This window comes from Lissotriton vulgaris, chromosome 2_1 (assembly GCF_964263255.1).
Source record: "Lissotriton vulgaris chromosome 2_1, aLisVul1.2, whole genome shotgun sequence".
Lineage (NCBI taxonomy): Eukaryota > Metazoa > Chordata > Amphibia > Caudata > Salamandridae > Lissotriton > Lissotriton vulgaris.
In genome coordinates this window covers 567,182,788-567,208,513 of record NC_141687.1, presented here as the reverse complement: position 1 = coordinate 567,208,513, position 25,726 = coordinate 567,182,788, and positions in this window count along the sequence as shown.

The window sequence follows — 25,726 nt, the reverse complement described above, 5'->3', positions numbered from 1 at the left end:
GCTCACTGAGCAGCTCCGGGAAGAGAAGAAATATTTTCGGTGCGCATGGGTCAGAAAATGCCCCTGATTTAGTTGCCATGACTATCTGGTAGATCTGTTCCACCTCTGGGAGGCAGAATTTGAATGACGGTTTAGATGCTATGCTAAGACCTAAATCCTTAATTTGGTCACTTTTATCTAGTGTGGGGGTTTATGGTTTGGCCGATTTAAAGGATTCATAGACCAGGGTCACTTTGTCGATGAAGAATTGACCCAGAGTATTGCGAAAATCCATGCTAACTGGCATATTATTGTTAGTCTTTACTTTGGATAGTTTTTTTACAGTGGAAAAAAGTTCTCGACTAGAGGTTTTTTGCCTCCTCTATTTTCTGAATAAAGTACTGGCTTTTAGCTGTAAAGATCAATTTTTTATATATATTCAGTGAGGTTTTATATTCGATTTTACTGTCTAAGTCATAGCTAATTCTCCATATCCTTTCAAGTTTTCTGCATATTCGCTTCCGAACCCTAAGATGTTCGGAAAACCAGGGTTGGGATGGCTGTTTTTTTCTAAATGTAGCCTTTTTTAATGGTACTGCTGTTTTTATGGCCGCTGTTATCCGTTTAGAGATTTGGTCAGTGGCCATATTACTTTCCAGAGCTAATGTAGGTACATGGGACGCAAGGTGTTCTTGTAGTTTATGAGGTCTATCCTAGACCAATCTAGGTATGAAGTGGGCGTATCATGTATACGGGGAGGCACTGTCCCTTCTGTGTTATCCAGAGTTGATGAAAAAATTATAATTTTCAGTCAATTACTTTAATGTCTTTGTTAGAGGTAAAGATTCCGTCAAGAGTGTGCCCTGCTTTGTGGGTGTCCTTATGCACTAACTGTTCTAAGGCCAGATTATTCAGTGTATCGATCAGCATTGCAGTCCCTGCATTGTCACTATTTTCAAGATGAAGATTAAAATCCCCCAAGATGGTAAAGTCAGGGTATTGCACGCTGGATTCTAAAAAGGAGTTTAGTGAGAGTGTCAAGTTGGTTTTGGCTTTGGGCTGTCTGTAAACCAGAAGGCCGTTGAAGGTATAGATGTGTGTTAATTTGATATGAAAGGACAGAGTTTCACAGTCTGGGGTGCTACCTAGGTCGCAGCCCTTCAACTGTAGTCCATGTCTGGCAATGATAGCCAAGCCCCCCGTTTCTTTTTCCTATCTGCTCTGATTATTGTGTATCGTTCAGGGATTGCCAATAACAGGTCCGTATCAGAGGCTTCGTCTGCCCAAGTCTCGGTAATGAAAATGAAATCTAATCTTTTAGCATCGATAAGGTCTGCCGTTTCGGAATTATGTTTGACTAAGGATCGAGCGTTGATGAGTCCAGCTCTAAAAGATTTTATTTCAGGTATAGCAGGCAGAGAACATAACGCCATACTGCTGCAGTGTGTAAATTCAAGCTTGAGCTGACACTTTGCGCAGTGTTTAATTTCTAATAGCGGGGAAAGCGGGCGACAGCAGGGTTTGGGTCTTAAGGTAATTAACTCCTCTGTGGAGTATCTCACCCTCCCCCTGTCCTGGTCCATTTTAATAGGGATTATGGCCCTGGGCCCGGCACTGATGGGCGCAGACGGGCTTGCCTTTGGCGCGCCGCCGGTGCGCCCGCTGCGCACGTCCACTGCGCGGTCTTGGCTTACTCATGATATATACACCAGGAAGCCGGTGTCAGGGGGTGTGTCTCGCTCTGCCCGGTATGCCCTTCACTCAATCAGCCTCAGCTGCGGTGGACCGGGGTCGAAGGGGAGGCGTGCGGCGCAGGTAAGAACTGTGAGGCAGCTTTTTAATCAGCTTACACTAAAATCAAGGTGCTAGCAGCAAATGTCAATTTTTAAAACAAAGTTACAGAGACAAACAACCACAAGGCTACAGCTCACACAAGCGGTAACTCACGTCAGTTTCTCTCGCGCCTGGGGAAGCTAATGGCCTCATGTGTAGTTTCTGGAGGGCGTGTCAGGGGATGTGTCTCGCTCTGCCCGGTACGTGTTAAAACCACACTAGCCAGTAGGCCCAGGGGTAGTCAGTGGTGCATGGACTAAGTCTTTCTGTGGGGTGTCTTGAATTTAAACATAATTTATGGCATGGATGACATTGGATTGGGGTGATTTTTGTGTGTATTTTGATGTTGTTGGGGCCTGGTCCAGGACCTGGCCATGTGGGTGGGGGCCATTTGATGCCTGGTCCAGGGCCTGGCCATGTGGGTGGGGGTCTAGGGCCATTTTAAAGCCAGGCTGTGTGCTTTGTGCCATAGGCCTGCACTCAGTTTCCCTTGCTTTCATCCATTATGCCCAGGGGTACTCAGTGGTGCATGGACCAAGTCTTTCTGTGGGGTCTCTTGAATTTAAACATCTTTTAGGACATGGATAGCATTGGATTAGGGGTGATTTTTGTGTGTATTTCAATTTTTTGAGTGGTGTTGGTGCCTGGTCCATTGCCTGGCCAGGGGGGCGGGGGGGGGCATATTGAGGCCAGGCAGGTAGGCCTAGGGTTATGAACGGGTGCATGAAAAAAGTCTCTCTGTGTGGTCTCTCTTCTTTTAACATCCATTTTATTTAAAATTGAAATTTTTATTTTGGGTCTTTTCATTTTTGGGGTTGTTTGTCTTAATAATAATAAATGCCTAGTTGCAATAGTATTAATTGAAGCACGACATATGCAACATTTATTTAACTGATGTTCCTCTGGCCTCTTTGCTTTTAGGTTCACAAAGACTGAGAACCAGGAATCATCCTCATCATCATCACTTGTTGTAGTGCCAGGAAGAAGTCCTTCTGTGGTGTGTGCACAACGTCACGAAACATCACGTGTGGTCACAGACAACTCTGCAACTTGTGCAACTGCATCCTGCTGTTCTGACATCGAAGAAGATGGGCCCAAAGAAAGGTGGCCGTAGCTCCTCTACCAAGAAAGTTGCCAGTGCCACTGCCAGTAAGAAGGAGCAGAAGAAGCAAGTGGCGCCAGTAACCAAGGAGACTGGTGTGCCAACCGACACTTTTTTTGGGAAAAAAAACTATGCCTGCAGCAGCGGTGCCCGCCGGGGACCAAGCTGGGAGCAGCACCTCCGCTTCGTTGGTCTCAGTGCCACCACGCCAAGTTAGGCCCAAGCCCATGAGTGCCGCAGAGGCAGCCACTTTAATTGCTCTTTCACCATCGGCCAGTGGTGTTGGTGTTGACTCATTGCAAAGTAGCATCCAATCAACGCAGGGTGTAACTCATCTGACGAGTGTTCACCCACAGCCGCAACGACAACCACAGGTGCAACAAGGAGAGGCGCAAGGAGAGGTGCAAGGAGAGGCGCAAGAAGAGGCGCAAGGAGAGGCGCAAGGAGAGGAGCAAGGAGACGCGCAAGGAGAGGTGCCAGGAGAGGAACAAGGAGAGGCACAACTGCCCACAATGCTTGTTCCTCCAGAAGAAGCGGCACATGAGGAAATTGAGATTCATGCGGAGGTATCAGCCGAGCAAGCCACTCCTGATGATCCATTGTCTTCCAGATCCCCAGCAAGGAAAAGGAGGGCTAGTACAACTTCTTCTTCAAGCCCCCTTCCTTCTGATGATCTAGATCTTGATTGGCACCCACCAATTCAGTCTGAGAGGGAGGCACGCCTTGAGCTGACAAAGCTAGGTAAAAGGAAGGTTCCCGCAAGGCTTTGACTTATGTGTGATGATGAAGAACTAGAAGTGGTGTATTCTGCTGCTGATAAAGAGTCTGACGATGACAACCCAGTCATCACAGTCGTCACTCCTGCCCCAGTGGGCATGCAGCAGACAGTCATTTTTACCCTATCCCGAAATGCTGCGTGGGATGTGGGTGGCGTGGCACTGGTACCATCACCAACACAGGTAACTACTACACCAACACGACCTACAGCTTCCATAGTTTCTCTTCAGAAAGACCGGCAGGGACCTACATCCAGCTTGACCTCCATTTCCTCAAGTAGTGGTGCTGTAAGTGCACACCAGACTCAAATTCAGCCACACCCATCCTCCACTTCATCTGGCATTGAAAGCGGCACCTCCACCACCACCAGAAATCTCAACTCCCTAGTTTGGGACTTCTTTAGTATTAGCAAAAAGGCAGAAAACCACATTATTTGTTTGATTTGTAAATAAGTAGTTAGTCAGTGTAAGCTTGGTACCAACTATGGTACCAGAGGCCAGAGAGGTCATCTCTAAAATCACCACAGCATCCAGTGGGAGGCGCACCTAAGTAACATCCGAAATGCCAAAAGTACAAATCCAAATGTAGCCATTGATATTGCATCTGATGACAAGGAGCTGATCGTGCAGGGGTGAGGTGAAGAAGCGAGAGACATTTTTTTTGGTACACACAGTACCCCTGGCAGCAGCACTGCAGTGGTAGCACCCACACCCTCTACCCCAGCAACATCTAGGAGGCACAGTAGGAGTCTGGTAGAGACACCAATGCGATAAAGTACATCAATGAGCCTAACTGGGTTGAAGAAGTCTGGATCATCATCATATATTAAAACGGTCCAGACCACCATTAAAAGCATGTTTTGGTCGGAGGCACCATTTGAACCCAACCACCCAACGGCACGTCTGTATAATGCAATGCTGGCTAAAATGTTAATGCTAGACCTTCTCCCTTTCTCTTTCGTGGAAGGGGTGGGTTTTCTAGAATTTTGGGAAACAGTCTGACCTAAATGGAAGGTTCCTAGCCGGTCCTATTTTGCCAGAGTTGCAGTTCCACCACTACCTCAGGATATGCTGGATGTGATTGGGGCAGCTTTGCAGAAGAGTGCTGTTCACACTGTCCACCTGACAACAGACATGTGGACCAGTTGCAAAGCCGTTGATTACATGTGCATCACTGCACACTGGGTCTCTTTTGTTGGGGTTAGAGAGAAGATAGCTGCAGGTGTTGACAGTGTCACAATTTTTCAAGCTACTCAGAAACATGCAACGTAGCCATGTTTGCCATGGAGAAATCTCATGCTGCAGTAAACATTTTGGAGGAGTTTAACAGTAAGGTCTTTGAATGGCTGCATCCAAGAAAGCGCATGACTGGTTATGTTTCCACAGATAATGGCAGTAATATAGCTAAGGCCATGGCTGATGGTGGTTATTTCAGAGTGCCGTGTTTGGTGCACAGCATTAATATTATTGTTCAAGATTTCTTGAAAAAAGAAAACACAGTCAGCAAGTTACTGGCCACTTGCCGAAGAATCTGCACACATTTCAGCCATCTTTTAAGGCTTGGAAGCAGCTGAGGATCATTCAACCTGACCGTAGAGTGTCAGTCAAAGGACTCATCCAGGAGGTGGCAACACGTTGGAACTCAACCTTCTACATGCTTGAGAGTCTGTTTGAGCAGTACTTGGTAATCAATGAGTATGTCTTTCACTTACGAGGTGCTTCTATGAAAGACATGAGGTTAGAGGTGGAGGAATGGGACCTAGTTAAAAGCCTGACAGACATGCTTCGTCCTTTTGAGGTCTTCACGCGTGAAGTCAGCAGGGAGGACTGTACTTTGGGCAAAGCTATACCATTGTTGCGCATGCTAGAGCACCAACTGAAGGCGGTGTCTTCAACGTTCCGAGTTGATGCTGAAAAACAAAACGCATATCGGTTGGTGGAGAGCTTATTAAGCCGCCTAGTAGACAATGCAAGGCTTAAAGCAATACATTTAGAAAAACATTACATTTGTGCCACTATTCTGGATCCACAGTACAAAAAGGCACTAGTCAGCAAAACGTTCATTCCTTTTTCTGAAGCAGATGTTTCTGAGTAAAAATATTGGCTAGATCTGTCAGCCACTCGGTTCGAGTGGCAGGAAATTGAAGGAACCACCACAAGTACTACTGAAGCAGCAGGCCGCCCATCATCAAGGTCCAATTCTGTTGCCGAAGGCAGTCACTTTCCCACAGAGCCGTTACAGACACCAGCAACCGTATCATCATCACCTGCACCAGGCCCAGCCCTAATATTGTCGGAAGCGGATTGGATACCTCATCAAGGGTTTGCTCGTTTCAGTGTTGATGCAAAGGCATCAGATGGTACGCAAAATGGAGCACCGCTGGAGGACCTTGAGTGGATGGTGCAGGCCTATCTGGATGACCCAACAGAGGTCTTCTTTGATCAGAACCTTGGTGTATTGGTATGGGAAAAGGCCTCAATGGCCATTGATCACCAAGCTGGCTATAAATGTTTGGCTTGCCCACTCGCAAGCGTGTCTTCTGAACGTGTTTTCAGTGCTGCTGGTGCCATTGTAACTTCAAAAAGGACCCGCCTCTCGCTCAAAAATGTGGAGAGGTTAACAATGATCAAGATGAATCAGCACTTGATACCACCAGATTACAAAATATGTGAATCCACGCTAGAAGAAGAGGACACCGACGTAGGTGACAGAAGTTCTTCTCTGTTAGCTGACTTACTCCTGTTTCAATTCACATAGTTTGAGGACGAGCTCTACTTCCCTGACACATAGGCTTGAAATATTTACTTTTTTTTTTTCGTCCTTATTCACACTTATTTCTGTGTGTCTTTCTTTGTTTTGCAACTTTTAGCAAAACAAAACTCTAATCACAACAAATCCATCAGCAGCACTGTCTTTGTCTTATTTCTATATTGAAGGTGCTGCTGTCTGCATTCCTGAAGTTCACGAGTTCACAACTCAGTCATGCTTCTCTATCTTCCTCCTCCAGACTGCCCCTATCCATTTCCCTCAAGGTAGATGACGGGATTGCACAGAATCAAGAAACTGACACTTCGTAGACGAGTCCCCTCAAAAGAAGTGGGACTGGAATGACAGACTATGCTGACTGTTACTTCTGAAATTGACACGAGACGCTGGCCTGTGGCCCTTAACTTAAGAATAAGATGCTGACAAAAAGTGGAACAGGTAATGAATGATGGGATGGCATGCAGTGGAAAACACTGGCTGTTTGGCTCTGATGAAAGCAATTGCTGTTTGTTTGACTGTTCATGAAGTGCGAACCGCGTATTATACCAGCGGATTCTCAGCATGTACCGCGACTGTGATCGAATCCCCACGCGCTGTGGCATTCTTGCATCTGTTAGATTCTGCCTTGTGGGGCTGCTGAGGACCGCTATTATACATAATTAAGCGGTGCCATCCACACGTCCACATTCAAATACGACAGCTGAACCCCCACCTTTTTCTGCTGCAGTTCTGCCATCGGCAGACCCTGCGTTGTTGAAGCGTCGAGGACCGCCCCAACATATGATTCAGCGGTGATCCATGCACGCCCTTTATTATATAATTGCAGTTGAAGCTCTCCTTTTCTGCGATAATCTTGCCCTCGGCAGAATCCACACTTTGATTTTCGACCTACCGTTCGACAGCCCCTATTATCATTGGCAATCTCACTGACAGAAATAACCTCCTTCCCGTATTTCCAAGAGTCTACCTGAGTTGAACCAGACCTTTCACATTACAGTATCTATTGAAGATCTATTGCCCCACCTCCCGCAACCCCTGTCCTGATGAAGACCCTCTAGCAAGATTTATACCACGCCTGCATCCATCTGGGTCGAAACGTCAACACTTCCTTTTGTGTTCAGCCTCCTCCATCATTTGTCATTTGTGATTTCATTTGAGGCATGACTGTTTAAAGTAATTGATTAACTAATTGTTCCATTGTCTCAATTTCTTACAATTTCTGTTGCATTTTGGTCTTAGTGACCCTTTGTCTTAGTCTCTATACTTTCACTATTCCAGCACTACCCTTCCCTACTACTAAGTGTTTATTCTCTCTGAGGGCAGATAGACAAGTGAAATTGCGTAATTACTACAGCCCTGTAGTTAGTAAGTTGTAGTATAAGTACTACTTTTCAGTAACCTACTTTTCAGTAACCTAACCATCCATTTAGCAAACAACTTCATGCATGCACTTCCTTTGTGTCCCTTAAAAGATTTATGGATATGTTCGCATCCAAAGATTTGTTTTTCTTCATTTGTTGTTTGTACATGCTGTGGTTTTTTTCCTCTCTCCAAAAAACTTTCCCAAAAACCCCCATTCCTATCCATTTTTCAAACCCTAGCCCTCTTCCTCCGGGCTGTGTGGTTTTCATTGAGGTGTGACTAAATGATACCAATAATTCCACACGCTTGTTGGGGAGGATGAGGTCAAAAGCAACAGAAAATCAATTTCAAGGCAGGTCAAGAAATCCGCGGATATATTCTTATTCTGCTTGACACACACCCATGAGTATTTGCAAATCAATTCAGAATTTCATGTCCGCCATTGAGTGGATTCATCAACAAAAACATCCTCCTACACTTGATAAAAGCTTACGCTGCTGTGTCCTTCAGTACTAGTTCTTGTAGTAGGCAAAATCCACGCAACTAGTAGTTAACTTTTTATTGAATACTTTAGCATTGCTTGGGCTACAATTATTTATGGCACTGTTCTTGTGTACTGTACTATCGTACTGTTCTAATGCTCCTCTCAGGCCACTCAATGTCGGTCAGTGTGTATCACTACTACTACCACCACAATGATGCCATTTCATCCGTACCGGATTCCATAGCCAACCTTAATCGCCATTTGCTATGCAGCCAGCCCTGTGCCTAGCCCTATTCTCAAGCACGAATCACAGGTAAGATAATGATTTTGGGGGAGGAAGAATAATGGAGTAGGAGGAGAGGAGAGACTGACAGTAACACTAGTAAAGTAGTAGGACAATTGAATTCCCTAACTTTGTCAGTGGCACTTTTGTACAAATTTGGGTGGTTACTTAGACAATTTGAATCAACCAGCCAGTTAAGTTTCAGGAAAACAAACGTACAGTTAACCCCCTGCCTCCCCCACAAAAAAGTAAAAACGCTTATGCTATGTTTAAGTGGAAAATAAATAATTATTTTGACCCTAACAAAAAAATACTATCACAGAAGACCCGACGCACCCCCCTCCCTAACCCCAACCAATATCCATGAAATTTCCCCAAAAGTTCAAAAACCCCAATGCCCAATTCCCACCCACCCAAAAGTCTTTAAAAAAGGGGCAAGGGCCAGTCTCTCTCTACTTTGGCCAGCGGTGTCCTGTGGCCAGGTGGTCAAGCAGCTCTCTCCGAAGGCCTTAAGCAGGGCTTTCTGCCTCTCCATCTCCTGCTCAAGGTAGGCCACACAAAGGGTTAGTCGGTGCACACGAGCCTTGCAGGTACTGTGGGGGCAGCTGTTGGTTTCGCTGCTCGGCGGCGGCGGGTGGCTGCCGGACCACAGCGCTGTACCGCTGGAGGATTGCGCTGGCTGTATGACCAAGGGGCAGCGGAGGAGGATGCAGCTGTTGTTGTTGATGTTGACTGAGAGTCATCCGCCTCCTCCTGAGCCAACAGCCACCGATATTCGGCAACAATTGCCTTCAGCTTCCGTCGCCTGGCCCGGATAGCCAACTCCTTCCTTGATAGTTTAGAAGGAGTATCTATAGGAAGAAAGAAAAAAATACTGTAACCAATACTCTTAACACAAAATAATTCAACAGAAAGTTGTGTCACAGTAGCACTAGCAACTTACAAGCACAGTACATAACATTTGTGGCATGTATCTATCTAACCTCCCACGTTGTCGGCCTCTGCTCTAACATTAGTGGGAGTTTCAGGAATTCTACTAGCACTATATGGACTCACTACATTAGACTCAGACAGTACACCAGTCTTCTTCTTCTTTCTTGTTTAGCGAAATTAGTATGTAAACTTGTGGAAGCCGGCATAATGCCAGCGCAGTCAGCTTGCACCCAAGAAAAACAGACGCAAGCCATGATGACGCAGACTCGTGTTACTTTTACCAGTCCAGTACATGCAGGTGGGGAAGCTCTTACTTTTCTATTATGGGTGGCACTGCCCATACTCTGTTACAAGGGCTACTTCTCAATTCATTTAACTTTCACCCTGCCCTGCCCCTGACTACAACAAAAGGAAAATGAAGAAGATAAAATGATCATCTATCCCTTCACAGGATATTTGCTTATATAAGGGTTGACTTTAGGAGCTTTTGTGTATGTATTGAGTGAACACCGATAGGCCACACATGAATGACACAGTTCAAAAGAAATTATTATTAACATAGGCAGTGATTGGTTCCCGTAATCGCCGGAGGAAGGCACTTGTGACTTGACTTGATAATGTGAACTATACAATATAGATTCACAATATATGCTGTGCTTGCAAACTACTGTTAGTCAAGGGAGTATTCTGAAAAATTACAACTTCTACTTTCCTTGGTTTTGCCACTCTGGCACGGATGTGCGGTGTTACATACTCTTCAAAGAAACAATCTTCATCCAGTGACCGTCTACTCTCTCTACTCTACATACACTCGTGCTATCTATGAGGAAGATATCATTCAGGCATAGATCCATTCAAAGTAAATGTCAATCATTTTTCTTAATGTTTCAACTGGACAAACCTTACTTTTTCTCACAGAAAAACACCCTTTTTTATTTTATTTTGTAAACCTCCACCCATGCATCCGTGCTTGACTTGCATTTGAATTTGACTCAAAGGATATATTGTGCACACATACAGTTTCTGTTTCACCCACCCAGACAGTCCTCTTTTCTTTCTCCTTCCACCCATCCTTGCTTCAGCCTTCAACCGGCCATGCATCAGATTCCCAGCCACCAATGCCTGCATTCAAAAACACGTATCATTCTTTGCCAGTTAATAATTTAACTCACTCGTCCTTCACTGCTGAGTTGAAGTCAAATTTAGAGGAGGCCATTGGTTACTCATCAACTCCTGCCGCTAATGCTATTGGTAATGCGAAGTCAAGGGTGACTGTCTTCTACCTGGTTGACAAAAATGTCGTTCTAAATTTGTAAGTCTTCTTAACAGTAAAGTGTTCTTGTACTGTACAACATATACACCCCTGCAGCGAGCCTACTCTGCAATCTCAATAAGTAAGGAATATTATAGCTTACCACTGCCTGCCACTACCGAGGCATCCCCCAAAGCAGTTCCTGCTGGCACCGCATCCGCCCCTGGAGTGACCACCTCTGCGCTGGCCCAGGCACTGGTGGTGGGCTGTGCCGATGGTGTTCCGCCTAGAAAATACATTTCATATTTTTAGATGCCATATACACAACTCCCTATTTTGTTAAGGAATTAATTTTTTTTTACTACATAAACAAATGTAAATATTTGTGACGCTCTAGTCTAAACTAAAAATTCCCCTTTCGGAAGGGGAGGGTGTTTTTATTTATGCTTAGCCATAACATGCTACACTTTTTGGCACAACTGATGAATGCTTGCTTTTTAACACGCACCATTTTTCTCATAACAGACAGAAGCTTCCCTTGTACGAAAAAGAGCAATATGTTACTCATCATTATCACCACCAGAACTTTAAGTCCCAACCAAGGAAGGGGTGTCACAGAATTAATGTATAAAATCAGCCACTGTTCAGTTTTCAAGAGTTCATCATTTCTCTTCTATGAAGTTGATTTTAATAAATGTTTTTATATAATGCACAATCGAAAATTTATATACAGAGTACACACAGAGCTAGTTGTTTTACTTTTAATAAAGCTTTAAAACTTACATAGACTCTGTGGTTTTATGGTCATGAGTGAGTGAGCGAAAGGGTTTGCAATTTGCAAGCATGATTCCGTGACTCTGAGAGGTCGGGACTTTGACTCCGTAGTCTTATGTTCTGGGTGGTATATTCATTGGGGAACATCGCTGCATTTGGGAGCTAAATAATGACTCTGACAAACTAGCTAGTCAGTAAGGAGATTGGGAGATCAACTTCTGTTATGACTGAAGTTTGTGGAAAGTCTAACTGCGCCTATTTTCACCAATGCCCTATTTCTTGTCCATAGTTCTGTATGTGCAGAATTGTCCCTGCAACAATAATAGTATGTCCTCCTATCCAATCAAAAAGTAAACTAGTATCTTATTCTTGGTGGCCATTGACATTTTATTGTTGGGAATTGTCAAAGCATAAAGTGCCTAGAGCTGTTGCCGAATAGGAGTTTTGTTTAACACCTTTTGCCAACTGTGCAAGCTTAGCTAGCTACACAGACAGACTAATAATAATAAATAGTAGTAGCACAGAGAGTCATGGCAGAGGCAGGATAAGAAATTAGAAACAGTCTACAAGAAGATCAAAGAAAATTTAGGAAAAAATAGAATTATGATGAACGTTTGGAATAAATGGGTGCTGTAAAAGTTAGGGAAGTATACTTATTGATATTAACAGGAAAACTTACTGGGGCCAGCAGAAGAGCCCTCGGCAGACCGATCCTGGCCTTCCTGCTCCACCGGCGCCGCCACCGCCACCTCTGTCCTCTTGCTCCTGGGAGGTGCTGATGTACATGAAAGAAAGACACAAACATGGATGATTGTTGTCAACGAAATCAAACATTTAAAAAAAAACAATAACAAATTATTTTGGAGAAATAAACAACAATTGCATTAAATGTATTGACCTATCTGATGTGGTCTACTAGGATATTAGTATTGCTGGATTCGCGTGAGGAAATATAAATTTTTGGTCAAGTTATGTTCCCTATCGTGTACCCCACCGTCTCCATGTACGAGTTAAAGTGCATGTAACTTCCCTCCTGTGCCAGCTAGGAAGACGCAAATACATTTGCGTCCAACGTTAACATGTCCTCTTTCAGACCCACCCTGAATGGGTTGGATAGTCCGTTCCTAAGTATGCTATGCCAACGTCTTTTTGTAGTACACTCTACATGTTTTTCAGCTCTGGCAAAGTAGGCCCAGAATTTCTGCCATTGAGCCTTTTTCTTCTTCTGACTCTGACAGCCTCAGCCCAGGCTGCCCAGGCTGCCCCCGTACCCGTGAACTCTGCCTTACTTCTAGCGCGGCCCACCACGCTCAGCTCAGCCTGCTGCCTGCCAAGACTGACTACAACCTTCGGGTTATCTGTTCCGCTCCTCGAAGATACATTCCTGCCTACTAGTTTCAGTAAACATTTCCCAGCTGCAGAGCCAAAGGGCCGGCCTGTCTCCGTGCAAGTAATTCATAGCCACTGTTGCCATGCTCCCATGGAAGGCCCATGCCCCCACGCTTCTCATGCAGACACTCAGGCGCTTATACACGCACTCACAGTCAGTATAGAATAGCTTCTGCCCCAGAGACCTTTTCGCCCCGATAGCTCAGTTCCTAAACATCAGATATCAGATATGATAGAAGCACAAGTTGATCTGACATGCCAGACTTCTGTCTCTTTCCGTCAGTGCAAATGTCAAGCCCCCTGCACCCTCCAGTTTCACGCCAATCACACGTCATGCAGCTGCGCGCGCATCCAAGCTTCCGATTTCTGCTGACATTGCAACATTTCTGTTTAGTGCCACCCACATGTGACACCTATCTGTGACGTTTCTAAAGCACACCTACAGTTACGCCTAGTCCACGCCTTCTGATTACGTACTAGTAACACGTGGATGCTGTTATCTTGTCTACTCTCAGCTGTTACGCCTACTACATTGCTTCCTATGATGTAAATTAAGTATATAAGCTATGTATTCTTAATAAAGCATTGCTCTATCCCTTCCTGAACCCCGTGTGGTTGCAGGAACATGATATCCTATTCCGGAATAATTCCTTTTTAAGGAATAAAACCCCTAAGAACTCTAACACCACGGACTCTGTCTTCTTTCTTTCCGATTGAGTTATTATTGATTAAGTACTTACCTGCATAGAAATTAAGAGAGTAAATTAAATATTTACGACATTTTGGCGCCCGAATAGGGACGCCTCCCCCACCTCACGCGCCGGTTGGTGCATTGCAAGCTCTGTCCCCTGCCATCAGTTAGAAGGAAACTACGCGTACCGGCAGGATTTCCTGTATCTCCCTCTGGCCCACGGAGGTGACGAAGATTGCGATCAGTACCCAGACGAGGCGGTGAGGAGTGCGGAGGATCCCGACCAGAGCCTAGCCGAAAGAAGCAAGGTCCGAGGTGTCAAGAGGCCCACCAGTTTTCCGAAGTATCCACGTGTCGAGTCGAGTCGAGTCCGGTCCAGTCCAGTCCAGTCGAGTTTTCCGAGGCCTTCTGTTTTCCGTGCTTCCCGGTGAGTACCATTGCTGGGACGTATCTAGACGGGTTTGGGTACACAAGTCCGGTCTGCACTGTTTTAGGCAGTGTATCTGTGCTGTTTAGCAGTACATCCGATGATTCAAGTTCTTGCACTGTTCTCAGCAGTGTATCTGTGCTGTTTAGCAGTACATCTGATATAAGGGGTAGTTGTATATGTCGCAAATGTCTTTTTATGTGATTAATGTCGTGGTATGAGTGTGACTGTTTTTTTGTGCATTATTGTGTTCTTGTATAAATAGCTGTATCTAGTATTAAGTAACAAGGATTGAGCGTTCAGTACTGAGTAAACAAGATGCCATTTTTTAACAAGTTAAAGCAGATAGGAACTAGGAAAGGAATACTAGAGGAAGAAATTCCTATCCCCCCCAGGGACACTCCTGGGAACTTTATGTACCACAAGCATGGCATAGATGCCATAGTGTATCTAGATTTATGGGCCGAGTATACTAAACATCTAGACGAGAGACACAGATGGCCAGTTACTGGAACATGGGATGCCGAGTGCATCATGAAGGTAGAAGAAGCATTATGGAAAAAGAAAGCCAGACAATCTCAGAAAGACGCCATAGAGTTTTGGCGTAAGGAATCTCGTAAGCGTGCTGAAAAAGAATTACGTAGAGAGGACAGACTTAAAGAATCAGAGAAAGCCCAAGAAAACGAATTAATTACTGAGGGGATCCGAGTAAAGTCAGAACAGATAGACCGTGCACGAAATAACCTCGTAAACGGTATGTATCTCGCGGCCGAGGGTTCACCTGAGGCCATGTCAGAAATACCGAAAAATCTACCGTCACCATTGGTTCCAACTAAAGTAACTCACAAGACTACTAAAGACATATTCCTGAATTCTTACCTAGAGGATGTAGCACCCGCTTACACCAATCTGCCTGTCCGCGCCCTGCCTAACGACAGGGACGGGGGTGGCAACGCGCCCCAAGATCATATTCCGCCAGTACCACAACAGATCTCTCATGTTCCATCCCCTCCACCGCTTCCCATACCTAAAGTTAATCTACAAAAGCCACGTTTACCTGACCCTACTAAAGGACAAATTCAAGTACAAATACAGACTTCACAGAGAGATAATGCCCAAGCTTCCGCCTCAGGAGGTGCGACAGGAGGTTTTCGGACCCCGCCATCAACACGTAGGTTACAGCTCGGGGACTTGCAGAGTCCCTACACGTACAAATCACCCCGTCTCGATGCATTCAGAGGACAACTTACAGTTTGCAGATATGATCCAGTACCCGGCACGGATGATAAAATGATACTGGCATCACTACGGTTACGATCTGCTACTGATTTCCTGCTGATGTTTCCAGGAATGAATGAGCACCTAGATAGAATATATCAGTTTATTCAGACTGGGAAAGACCCCGACAGTATTAAGGATGCCATGGAGCATCAGAAAGTTGACGTTCAAGGACAGATATTACGTTTTTTCATAAATTGCCTAATAAGAGAACGAGACAGGCCTGAGACAGATCAGGGTGAATTAGATGCACTCAACATGTGGGGTCAAAATATATCTGAAGGAAAACACGACAAGGGGACTTGCATAGCCAGTATGTACAAGAAAATAAGAAAAGCAGTGATAGACGTACACAAAGAAGAGAAAGAAAAGGCTTCCTCCGGGGGGGAAGAAGAACCTGAAGAACCAGAAAAGATTACAGACACCATAGCATATGTAGGTAAGGGAACTTACCTTAGGAAGGGCATCCGTCCAGAAAGCAAGAGAGTTCTTTTCTCTGCCTTAACAAACCCGAATTCTGCTGAACATCAGTTCCAGGAAACTGATAAAAGGCTTCGAGATCGAGTAGGGTACCATGTACTCAATTCTATGGATGAACAAGAACTAGCCCGGTCAGCCATATTATGGGCTGAAAATCCGGATATATACAATGATGACACCGTAGCACAGACATTCCTGAACCTTTCCCCAGACGAGCAGAAATTAGCAGGTGTATACATGACTCAGCACCTCCTCACGAAATACAGAAATAAACATTCTGATCCAGGTCCCTTACACGAGATATTAGAAGAACTACTCATGGACAGATGGAGAGGTTTAAGTACTAAATTAATTCAAATAATTCTAGAACAACGCCATAGATATGACACTCTCATAAACTCCGAATATGTTCCCGCCCCGCCCCCAGAAAGGAAAATGTATCATATGGAACGTCGGCATGGCATTGAAAGTCAGAACCCCTTACGAGAAGTGCACCCAGTTATGGGTGACGATCATCACTTGAAACGAGTGTATGTACACACGCCTCTGACTAAGTTAGAACTGTTAGAAATGAAGAAACTAGTCCCGTGCCATGATAAAGACCCTGCAGGTTTTCATAGAGAGCTTAAGGACATGTTACTGATGGGGGATTATACGTACGAAGATATCACGAAAATGTTAAAGGTATTGCTGCCCACGGGCATCTACGAGAAACTAAAAGAAAAAGAATGGGAGGTGGGAGAGAAAAAGATTGTATGGACAGAAATAGAAGATGAAGAGAACAAACGGGTCCCGGGGGTAGGCCTTGGGGAGAAAACTAAAGCATTACCAGGTCTGATAGTACAGGTTCTGCCAAGATTATTGACAACTAGAAAGGAAGACTGGGATGCAATATCAGCATGTAAACAGAAACCCGACGAAGATACTAGTGACTTCTATTCAAGATTCGAGAAATGTTTCATTATTAATAGTGGTCTTAAACCAAGTAGCGAGTCGTACCCGCATCTTTTTGTATCAAAGTTAGTCGAAAATTCCCTGTTAGCAGTTAAAAACCGTGTATACAAGGTCGAGAGTACATGGCAAGCCAATACGCCATCCCAGATGTTAAAAATGTTCAAATATCATCAGAACTGAATTAGAGAAGAGCAGGATCAGGAACAGAAACGTATGAAAGACACGAAAATGAAAATGCTAGTAGCCCAGTCGGTTCCAACCGATGGCCACAGAAAGGGTACGACCCAGACAGGTCACACTGCAGCTCCCGTTAAAGGGACATGCAACTATTGCAAGCAGCCAGGTCACTACGTACATGAATGCCCAGTTCTGAAACATAACATAGCAACAGGTAAAACTAAGGAAAGACCGCATCCGCCTAGACAAGATCATAACCAGCATCAGTCTTCACAGAATATGCAGCCCATGCAGAATGCACAGCCTACGCATGCTTCATCATCTACAGCACAGACAGTAGCGGTATCACAGCCACAGCCCATTGCCGCAACACAGCAAGTTTCACAACAAATGTACCAGTATGCCCAGTCCGCTTACCCCGATTATCCACGATATACATGAAACAGCCTAGAGAGGGAGGGTGGCTTGCCTCTTATTGAGATTCCTGTAGATCAAGAGGGTCCTTATGTACACAGTCAAGTATTGGGAAAAGACAGAAAGTTTTTAATTGATACAGGGGCAAGTCGCACCACAATCAGTCATGAAGAAGTTCCAGGGGCACCCCTCTCAGGCTCACAGAATGTTTCCCTTGGTTTTTCAGGAAAGCCCATTGTAAATGAGGTATCAGAACCAGTTCCCCTGGCTGTGGGTCCATTATCACGTGTTACAGACTTGTTACTTACGAAATCATGTCCAGAAAATCTGTTAGGAATTAAAACATTGAAGGCTCTAGGAGCCGTGATCTGCTGTTCCCCGGAGGGAGTCAGACTCTTTCTGCGGGATTTCAAGGGTCATTATATGTTACGTGAGTTTGATGTCAGATTGAAAAATGTACCAGATCACCTATGGGCAAAAGGCCCAACTGATGTAGGTTGTATGCACATTACTCCATACCCTGTTACACTCAAACAAGGTGTAGTTTTACCCAGAATCAGACAATACAAGTTACCACCCGATGCTGTAGTGGCTTTACTGGAAATCATTGAAGAGCTCATTACCCAGGGGGTGGTCGTAGAGACCGACTCCAATATCTGTAATTCACCCATCATTCCGATTCTTAAACGTACTGATCCCAATGCACCGCCAGTATATCGGCTGGTGATTGATCTAAGAGAACTGAACAAATGCATTATTCCACAGTACCCTGTGGTTCCCGATATCTCATCCTTATTGACTGCTATTGATTCAGAGGCGACGTTCTTTACTGTAATTGACCTCAAGAACGCCTTCTTCAGCGTACCTATTGATCCAGAGAGCCAATATCTCTTCGGATTCAGTTTAAATGGACGCAGTTTCAAATTTTCACACGCACCTCAAGGATTCACAGAAAGCCCCAGCATCTATAGCCAAGCACTGAAAAGACAACTTGATTGTATCACAATGCCAGTTAACACCGCTTTACTGCAATACGTCGATGATCTGCTGATCACCGCACGAAGTGAGCCCGAATGTGAACAAGCGTCACTGACAGTTTTACATTTTCTGGCCGACAAGGGACACAAGGAGTCTCCTTCGAAGCTACAATTCTGTGTTCAGCAAGTTGTGTACCTGGGTCACTTGCTGTCCAAAGTGGGGAGACAGCTCACTCCCGATCGCATTCAGTTAATTGCAAATATGCCACAACCCCAGACGCAAAAGGAAGTGCGGGCCTTTATAGGCCTCACCTCGTACTGTAGACAATGGATTCCTCAGTATGCATTTCTAGCCAAACCACTCATTCAGTTAACAACACAGGAGGCAGCGACTTCGACTGTCCTTCCCTGGACTCAGGAACATACACAGGCTTTTGAAGAAATAAAGAAAGCTTTATGCCAAGCACCAGTTCTAGCGACACCATGTTACAGCAAACCTTTTACACTTTTTGTTACAGAACGTGAGGGTACAGCACTGTCTGTCCTCACTCAAGACCAAGCAGGTTCATATAAGCCTTGCGCTTATTTTTCAAGTACATTGGATTCAGTAGCCCAGGCACTCCCTGCGTGCTTAAAGTCAGTAGCAGCAACTGCATTAGCAATCAGACAGAGCGATTCAATTGTTTTAGGACATCCATTAACAGTTCAAGTTCCACATTCTGTAGAGGTTCTTTTAAACAGAACCCAGACTCAACACTTGACCATAGCACGATTGACAGGTTATGAATTGACACTATTCCAGCCACACATAGAAATCAGACGCTGTAGCATCTTGAACCCCGCAACATTGTTGCCTGCAATTATGACAGATCCAACACCGCATGATTGCATAGAGATCATTAATACAGTAACAAAACCTCGACGAGATCTAACAGATGTCCCACTGACAAATCCAGACCTGACACTTTATGTGGACGGTTCATGCATGAGAACAAGTACAGGAGAATTAGTGGCCGCATATGCAGTGACCACTGAAACTGAAGTTAAAGAAACACACCGTATTGACACATTGTCTGCTCAAGCAGCGGAGCTCATCGCTCTGACCCGAGCTTGTATTCTAGCCAAGAACAGAAATGTTAACATATACACTGATTCCCGCTATGCGTTCGGAGTCGTACACGACTTCGGCATGTTATGGCAAGAAAGAGGTTTTTTGACCTCTCACGGCGCCAAGATCCAACACGGTCCCCTCATTCAAGCACTATTAGAAGCAATACATTTGCCCTCGGGCATATCAGTCATGAAGTGTAAAGCACATACTAAAGTTACAGATTCTGTTTCCCAGGGTAACGACCTGGCAGACCAGACAGCAAAACATACAGCATTGACTCACACCCAGACTACTGATGTGACAAAGACAATAGTACCAACTCAGTGTATGTCAGTCAGGGATCCCACCCTAGACGTAATCGATATCCAGACACATGCCACTTCAGATGAAATAAAGAAATGGACCGAACTAGGAGGGATCCAGACAGATCAAGGATGGGTCACAAAGGGAAAACCTACATGGTTCCTCCCCGACTCCATGGTTCAAATCATGATAAATACAGCACATAGTCCTGCACATCTAGGAGAAAAAGCTATGTTAGACAGTTTACAGAATCTCTGGTACAACAAACACTTACGAGCAGCAGCAAAACAGAAAGTGCGTACTTGCATGATCTGTTGTCAGTTCAATCCAGGTAAAAGCGTCCCTGTAGAGCAAGGTGGATTTCATCCTCCCGATCACCCTTTTGAAGTCCTCCAGATGGATTATATCCAGATGGACCGTTGTCGAGGATTCAAATATGTCCTCGTAGTTGTTTGTGCACTTTCTCGTTGGACCGAAGCCTACCCAGTCTCAGATTACACTGCTCCGACCACTGCCAAGCAGCTGGTTCGAGAATTCTTCCCACGATACGGCCTGCCGCGTGTCGTGTACTCAGATAACGGACAGCCGTTCTCATCCGAACTTATGAAGCATGTCTCCCTTTTGCTAGGATATCAGTGGAAATTCCACTGTGTCCGACATCCCGAAGCCGCAGGCCTTGTAGAGAGGCATAACCAGACACTCAAGATGCGCCTTGCCAAAATATGCCAGGAGAAAGGGGTCGACTGGATAGTCGCCCTGCCAGTTGCACTGTTCTATATGAGAATGGTTGCACATTCGAGATCAGGACTATCCCCGTACGAAGTGGTCTTCGGCAGACCACCGAATATGTGGGGGACGCCCATTCCTAAGAAAATTACCGATGTTGATTGTAATATGTTGACAGATTACCTTGCCTCCTTGATGTCTGCACTCCAATCATGTCGTTCACAGGTTGCCGCAGCCTTTCCTGACAACACTGATGTAAAGCCGCACGATGTCCGTCCTGGCGACATGGTACTAGTGAGGAACTTTGACAGGAAAAGTCCGCTGGAGCCCCGCTGGAAAGCACCGAAGACCGTCCTTCTTACTACGAGGACCGCAGTGAAGTTGGAGGGCAGAAAGGGGTGGGTCCACACGAGTCATATTAAATTATGCAACGAACTGAAACAGGACCTTGACTCGCCCACCCCCACCAAAGACTGTATTAAACCTAGTGACTCTAAATTACCTGAACGAGAGAAAACTCCCCAAGAGGAGTACCGACTCAAGCTTCGATCTAGCAAGTCAGACAGTTTAATTGTTTAAGTCCTCCCCTAGGTGAATCAGTTAAATAGTCTCTGACATGTATCCCCTAGATCGAGATAGAGAGAGAGAGAGACAATTCAAGAAACGTACATACTGCAAATCACTGCGTAGTCACTGTATAGTGACACTATTAATCATGTTTTTTCTAAGTATTCTGATCATTGTTGCAAGTGTGCTTCTTCCAATCTATTACCCTATTTTCAAGCGTGAACAATCTGCTTACAATGTTTCTGCTGAACATTCTTTTAGCGAGTTACCTCCACATGAACTTTCCTACAGACTTGCGCTGCGCAACAACACATTCATTAGTATGTTACATCACTCCCATCAGACCAATAACGCTACAAACTGCTGGATATGTGGCCGACTCCCTCCCTACCAGAATTACAAGGGAGCTCTGCCCCTCTTTCCGTACCCGTTCACTCATAACGGCTCCTGTGGTGCATGGTTCAAAATAATTAATTCCTTAGATCCTGATATTGCTGTTTCCGACGGGAGCTGGGTTTGGGGAAACCTGAACTTAGTCCTGCTCAACGTCTGTTACCCTGATAAGGAGGGACTCCCCATTAGAATAGGAACTGATCTGGAAAATGAAGTATATGGATTAAGTAATTACACGATTAACCTTATGATTCTTACTGTTGAATCCGAAGCTGCACCAGCTCTACCCGCTATGTCAGTGTTACCAGTCACAGGTGAATTATGTGTCAGAAAGAAAGGTTCAGTACACTTAGGTCATAGTAAATGTACTACTGTGGTCGAATTCAGTGATCATGGTAAATCATCCTTTAAAGCTACCCGTCATTCTTATTTTGTTTGTGGTCATACCGCATACATACGTCTACCTCCAGATTGGGATGGTACCTGTTATATTGCATTCCTTCTGCCACCTGTTTTTCTAGCCCCTCCTGATTATCACAGAAATACAAATCTAGTAAAGAATAGACTCCGAAGAGATCTCCCGCTTGTCGACTATACGGAAACGGCATGGGAACAATACACCGATTTTAATAAGGGATTCTTTTTCTTTTTAGGCCCCGTCCAAAACAGTAAATTAATACGTAGATTAACTAGAACCCTTGAAGCTGTAGTACATGAAACTGCCTCCGCCTTAGGTAACCTAACAGAGGAGCAATCTGCCATGCGGGTTGTTGTCCTTCAGAATCGTCTTGTTATTGACGTCATCTTGGCAGATAGAGGTGGAGCTTGTAAGGTCATCGGGTCAAGTTGCTGTGTTTTCATTCCAGAAAACGCGCCATCCGTATTCAAAGCTATTACACGTCTTCACAAAATTGCAAGTTTAATACATCAGACTGCAGGCACCTGGACCTGGTCCGGTTGGTTCTGGACAACGTTGTCCGCTTGGGGATGGAAGATCCTATCCTTCCTAGGCTTTGGCCTTGTCATAGTATTCAGCTGCTGCCTGTGCCTACAGTGTGGGCCGGCGATATGTGGACTGTGTGCCACATCGTGCATTGAACATTCCAGTTTTCTCTCAAACAGACAACGGAAGAGAGACGAACAAATTATGTTACAAGAACAAACTGATCAATTTATGATGATCGATATATCATGAAGGGTCCGTAGGGAACAAGGAGGGAATGAGGAAATATACATTTTTGGTCAAGTTATGTTCCCTATCGTGTACCCCACCGTCTCCATGTACGAGTTAAAGTGCATGTAACTTCCCTCCTGTGCCAGCTAGGAAGACGCAAATACATTTGCGTCCAACGTTAACATGTCCTCTTTCAGACCCACCCTGAATGGGTTGGATAGTCCGTTCCTAAGTATGCTATGCCAACGTCTTTTTGTAGTACACTCTACATGTTTTTCAGCTCTGGCAAAGTAGGCCCAGAATTTCTGCCATTGAGCCTTTTTCTTCTTCTGACTCTGACAGCCTCAGCCCAGGCTGCCCAGGCTGCCCCCGTACCCGTGAACTCTGCCTTACTTCTAGCGCGGCCCACCACGCTCAGCTCAGCCTGCTGCCTGCCAAGACTGACTACAACCTTCGGGTTATCTGTTCCGCTCCTCGAAGATACATTCCTGCCTACTAGTTTCAGTAAACATTCCCCAGCTGCAGAGCCAAAGGGCCGGCCTGTCTGCGTGCAAGTAATTCATAGCCACTGTTGCCATGCTCCCATGGAAGGCCCATGCCCCCACGCTTCTCATGCAGACACTCAGGCGCTTATACACGCACTTACAGTCAGTATAGAATAGCTTCTGCCCCAGAGACCTTTTCGCCCCGATAGCTCAGTTCCTAAACATCAGATATCAGATATGATAGAAGCACAAGTTGATCTGACATGCCAGACTTCTGTCTCTTTCCGTCAGTGCAAATGTCAAGCCCCCTGCACCCTCCAGTTTCACGCCAATCACACGTCATGCAGCTGCGCGCGCATCCAAGCTTCCGATTTCTGCTGACATTGCAACATTTCTGTTTAGTGCCACCCACATGTGACACCTATCTGTGACGTTTCTAAAGCACACCTACAGTTACGCCTAGTCCACGCCTTCTGATTACGTACTAGTAACACGTGGATGCTGTTATCTTGTCTACTCTCAGCTGTTACGCCTACTACATTGCTTCCTATGATGTAAATTAAGTATATAAGCTATGTATTGTTAATAAAGCATTGCTCTATCCCTTCCTGAACCCCGTGTGGTTGCAGGAACATGATATCCTATTCCGGAATAATTCCTTTTTAAGGAATAAAACCCCTAAGAACTCTAACACCACGGACTCTGTCTTCTTTCTTTCCGATTGAGTTATTATTGATTAAGTACTTACCTGCATAGAAATTAAGAGAGTAAATTAAATATTTACGACACGCGGACCGTCTATTTGGAAAGTTATGTAACTCAATAAACCAACTACAAAAAGGTTCTACTCGGACTGGCAGCACCCAGCAGCACACGAAGTGACAGACACAGTCCGTCATGATTGCAGACCACTAAAAATGTTTCCTACTAAATGACAAGTCATAATATACTCAACCTATCAATCCACCACCACTATCTCTTCTTAGTGGCAGGAGTACAAAGGAAGGACTGGACTTGAGTCTCTAGTCTCTGGCATTACGCTGTTCTGTAAAGCACACTCATACATAATCACTCTGGCCAAATGAGCACAAAATTGAAAACAAGTAAGCATAGTAGCACCGCCACTCAGCAGGCGAGCACCTGCAATCACAGAAGCTTTTGAAACATAATTTACCTGCAATGTAATCAGCAGCATTCTTGCTCTTTGGAAAAAAACATATATTTGCAATATAACACAGAGCAGAAGAAAATAAAGTAGTTATTAAATAGCTACTAGTACTCATTAAGCCCAGGGATCTCGACCTCAAGCAAGTTGAGCAGGTCTTGTTCCAGGTCCAGTATGTCGGACCACCGGTGTCTTACCTGGTTGTAGGTGTGCCGGACCCCTGACTCCTGATACATGGCCTGGCACACCTTATCCCATAGCTGGCGACGCTCCCGGAGGCCGTACCCGGTACTGGGCCTGCTGCCTGCTGCCACGGTCTTGGGGAGGTGGCGCTGCACAAAGAAGACCAGTGCGGTCACCTCTACCGTGCTGAAGATCTCCCTGGGACTCACAGACACCCCCGTAAGCCACTGCATGGGAGCCGGCTACGGGGTGCGGGAGCGGAAGTCTTCCCCTTGGACTTGCCGGCTCCCTTTGCCATGGTCCTAGGTTAAATAAAGGAAAAAGAGGAAAGAATAGGGAAAAAAAGTAAAGAAAAGAAAAGAGAGACATAAAAAAAGTAGTTATTAAAGTAACGAAAAGTAGAAAAAACCACAAAATATAGATGTACAAAAATAAAGAGATAGATGAGTAAAAAAGATTTTTAAAAAGTTTAAAAAAAGAAAGGATTACAGAGATTGAAGCTGGATAGAAAAGGCATGCCGGGAACCATAGCAATGAATGAAAAACAAGATGGCCACGCCCATTGCAACCACGTAGGTAAGTTTCCGTGATATTTTCCTCGCGAGCACGCAAACACGGACGGGAACATGCAACTGCGGCCCGAACAGGAAAAGTGCAACGCAAGCATCGACTGGAAACGGAAATACACAACGCGAACATTGATTGTGGGACACCCCCGCGCCGCACGGCCACCAGCTGCTGCGTGTGCCCCTTGCCTGCCCTCTGCCTCGCTGCTGCCTCGTTTGCCGGCTGCCGCCGCTGCGAGTGTTTTTTGCCCTTGTTTTGACGTTATTTTGTGCTTGCTTGGTTTAACTCTCTTTTTTCCCCTGTTTTAGCGTTTATTTGTGCCTGTTTAATTGTATTCTCATTTTCCCCGTGTTTGCTCTCCTTCCTTGTTGTCCGCCTACCTCGCCGCCCCCCGCCCTCCCTTCCCGCCACCGCCGCTTGTCCCCGCCCCTTTTTTGTCTTCTGTAACCCTCCCCGCTCCCGCCTCCCAGCTGCCCCGCCCACCCGCGCACTTCGCCTTAAATGGCGACCGTGCGAATGCGCAGCGGTCACGCGCAGCGGGCGCGCCGATTGTGCGCCGAAGGCGCGCCAAAGGTAAGCCCGTCTGCGCCCGTCCGCGACCGGATCGCGACCAGCGCCAGGACCCCTGGACCTCGAAGACCTCGACCTACCCGCCTGACGTACTCAGCCGCCACCCTCATCGCTCTCAACACCGGCCGACTCCCTGAATGCCACCAAGCC